This window comes from Ovis canadensis, chromosome 1 (genome assembly GCF_042477335.2).
Source record: "Ovis canadensis isolate MfBH-ARS-UI-01 breed Bighorn chromosome 1, ARS-UI_OviCan_v2, whole genome shotgun sequence".
Lineage (NCBI taxonomy): Eukaryota > Metazoa > Chordata > Mammalia > Artiodactyla > Bovidae > Ovis > Ovis canadensis.
The window spans coordinates 276,185,212-276,188,651 of NC_091245.1; positions in this window are offsets into that span (position 1 = coordinate 276,185,212).

Sequence of the window (3,440 nt, forward strand, 5' to 3'; positions counted from 1 at the left end):
GATACACCTCAACCGGACAGAAATGGGCCAAGTTTTCTCCCTTAGATGCCCAGAACGTGGGGGCTTCCCTGGCACTCCAGTGGTTAAGACTTTGCCTTCCAAGGCAGGGAGTGTGGGTTCAATTCCTGGTCTGGGAGCTAGATCCCTCATGCCTCAGGACCAAAAAACAGAAAACAGAAGCAATATTGTAACAACTTCAATACTCTAAAAAAAAGAAAAAATGCTATTTAAGTAGCTTAAAAAAAAACCAGTTCTTGAAATAGGAACTATACAAACTCAATGCAACTGTTAAGTGGTATCATCCAATATTCAAATGACCTTCTAAAGTAATTTTCCACTTTTATTCCTGCCCTATTTCAGTCAGTCTGGGAGATTCCTGGAAAGAGCATGTGCTAAAAGCATTTTCATTTCCATTAGTAGCTGCTCCATAAATAGCCATTCTGTTTTATTTTTCTATGGATCATTCTCAACTCCATTTACCCAAGCTGAGTCACACTGTCAAAGAAAGCTGAAATGGTTTATATTCAAATAGCTAAAACTTGTTTTTCCTGGTATGCAATTATATACACATTTAGAGAAAAAGGAAAGAAAGCAATACCAATATATGCTATTTTTCTGTCAGTGACCTCTCTCTCTCCAGTCGTTTTTTGTTTAAAATGGAGTCTGGCATTTAAAAATTAATGAGTGTAAGTGTTTATTACATAATGATTTACAGGCAGCGTCACTATATATTTAAAGACCTGAAAAGTAAGTCATAGTCTCTCAGCCTTTCCATTCTTTGTGACCCCGAGGATTATAGCCCGCCAGGCTCCTCTGCCCATGGGATTCTCAAGGCAAGAATACTGGATGGGTCACCATCCCCGTCTCTCGGGGATCTTCCTGACCCAGGGATTGAACCCGGGTCTCCTGCATTGCAGGTGATTCTTTACCATGTGACCAGGGAAGCCCATTTAGAGACCTACTGGGAAGCAATTTTCCAAGTTACGAGCCCGAAGCCAAGGTCTCTGGAGAACCCGAGCTCTCCCATGTCTGAAGTCTTACAGACACCATCTCATGCTCTGGCGTGCGCCTTCAGACAGGAGCTTGGGGAGCAGCCTCAGGTGCTGACACTCAGACACACTGCCAGGAGCGCTTATTGCTGAGGAGCTGGCTCTAGGCTCACGTGGCTGTCGCTCAGAGCCTGGAACCTTTACATCCTTATGGCCCCCTCCTTCCTGCTCCCCTGCAGCCCCTTCGCTCTCAGTCTCACGAGTCAAATCTCAGCCCAAAGTCTGGCAGCCCCATTAGCTGGTCCAGGGCACAGGGCATGTCGTGCGTCTTTTCTCAGAAGAGGAATCCAGAGGCTCACGTCTTCCACACACAGGGTCAGCAAAGTGAGCAGTGGGGATTTGATAAACGTCGAATTAAACAGGAACTGTGTGATCTATTTCATTTTCACTTAATCATGGTTGTTCTCCACACTTTGCCATTGCCATTCTTTAGGAATCCTGAGGTTCCCACCCCCCAACCCAAAAGCCCAGTATTTTGCAGGATAATTTTTTTAAAAAGTCCTCATTTAAAATCACGGGCCCATTTGTTCTCTTTCAACTCTTTTTTTTTTTTTTTCCTTTTAAAATGGCCCCTTCAAGATAACACCATTCAATATGTGACCTTGGAAAAGTCCCTTGATTTCCCTGGGCCTGCTTCCTCGTCTGTAATATGGGAATTACAGATAATCTGTAATATAGGAATAATGATAAACACACCTTTCAAAAGATTTCTGTGAAGGTGAAATAAATTATACGTATGAAAGTTCTTGAGTTATGTAAACTTGATTATCATCACCTCAAATTCAGATCAAAACAACACTGATCACCAACATTAACAGCTGCCTGGTACTTCTCTGGTGGTCCAGTGGTTAGGACTCCATGCTTCCACTGCGGGGCCCAGTTCCTTGTTGGGGAACTACCATCCTGTAAGCTTCAAGATCCAGGCAAAAAATAAAATAAATTTTAAAAAAATTAATACATGTCTAAAACAGAACATCCATATGAATGTGAGAGTTGGACCATAAGGAAAGCTGAGCGCCAAAGAATTGATACTTTTGAACTGTGGTGTTGACTCTTGAGAGTCCCTTGGACTGCAAGGAGATCCAACCAGTCCATCCTAAAAGAAATCAGTCCTGAATATTCACTGGAAGGACTGATGCTGAAGCTGAAACTCCAATATTTTGGCCACCTGATGTGAAGAGCTGACTCACTGAAAAAGACCCTGATGCTGGGAAAGATTGAAGGCAGGAGGAAAAGGGGACGCCAGAGGATGAGATGATTGGATGGCATCACCGACTCGACGGACATGAGTCTGAGTAAACTCCAGGAGTTGGTGATTTACAGGGAGGCCTGGCGTGCTGCAGTCCATGGGGTCACAAAGTGTCGGACAGGACTGAGTGACTGAACTTGAACTTCAAAACAGAACATCCACCACTACTGGAGATTGCCTAGAAAAGTTGTACTAAATATTTAGATTTTAACTATCTTCTCTTCCACATCATTTTCTTGTTTTCCCAAAGCCCCTCATTCCTCCCATCAGTGACATGCATTTCCTCAGAGGATGGGAAAGTTTACCAGGTTTGGGGAGTCCCCAGCACAAGAGGCCTGAACCCCCGCTCCTCCAGAGTGTAAACCCCAGGGAGAAGCCATATCCAGAACGGCTCCTGAGAGAGGCCTGGGCATCTCAGCACAGTGTGGGCAATGCAGCCAGATACTCCCCATGTCCCCAGGGGAAAGCCGAAGGGACTGGGCAGATGATGGCTCACCGGAATGGCTGTGGCTGTTAGCAGAGGGGATGCTGTCTGCAGGTTACAGGGCCTGAGGTTGGCACCCAAGGCAGAGGAAACCTAAGGAGGGGAATGCTGCGAGGAGAGAGGACAGCGGCGGTGGCTGGCCTCCGGAGTTGCCCCCGAGAGCCACGGCTCCTGACAGTCCCCCGCCTCTGCCATCCGCTCCCAGGCTGAATCTGGCTTGGCCTGCAATTCACACCACAGAGGGCCAGAGAAATAATACCATGGTAACTGCCTCACGCCCAAGTCTTCAGAAAGACGAGCGGCTTCAGTCTCTGTGGGAGTCAGCCCCCCGGGTGAGGGGACCAGGTCCCCTGCTGGAGGGAGCAGCCTGGAGGGGTCCCTGAGGGTCAGACACCCTTGGTGGAGCGAGACCACGTGCAGGACGCCTCGGCGCCAGGGTCCTCTCCAGCCAGCTTACGACTGTCAGGGACGTTGCAGAGAAGGACCGCACCCCAGAGGAACCTTGTGCGGGAATCGCCAAACAAGGGTAGAGCAGAATTAGCAAAAGTTTCGGGGGAAGGACTGGGGCTGGCAGAATACAAATGAAGCTGAGTTTTCTGTTTGCTTTTAATTGGAAAACAAGTTTATTCAACTGAGGTCATCAAAGCAACTCAGTGTA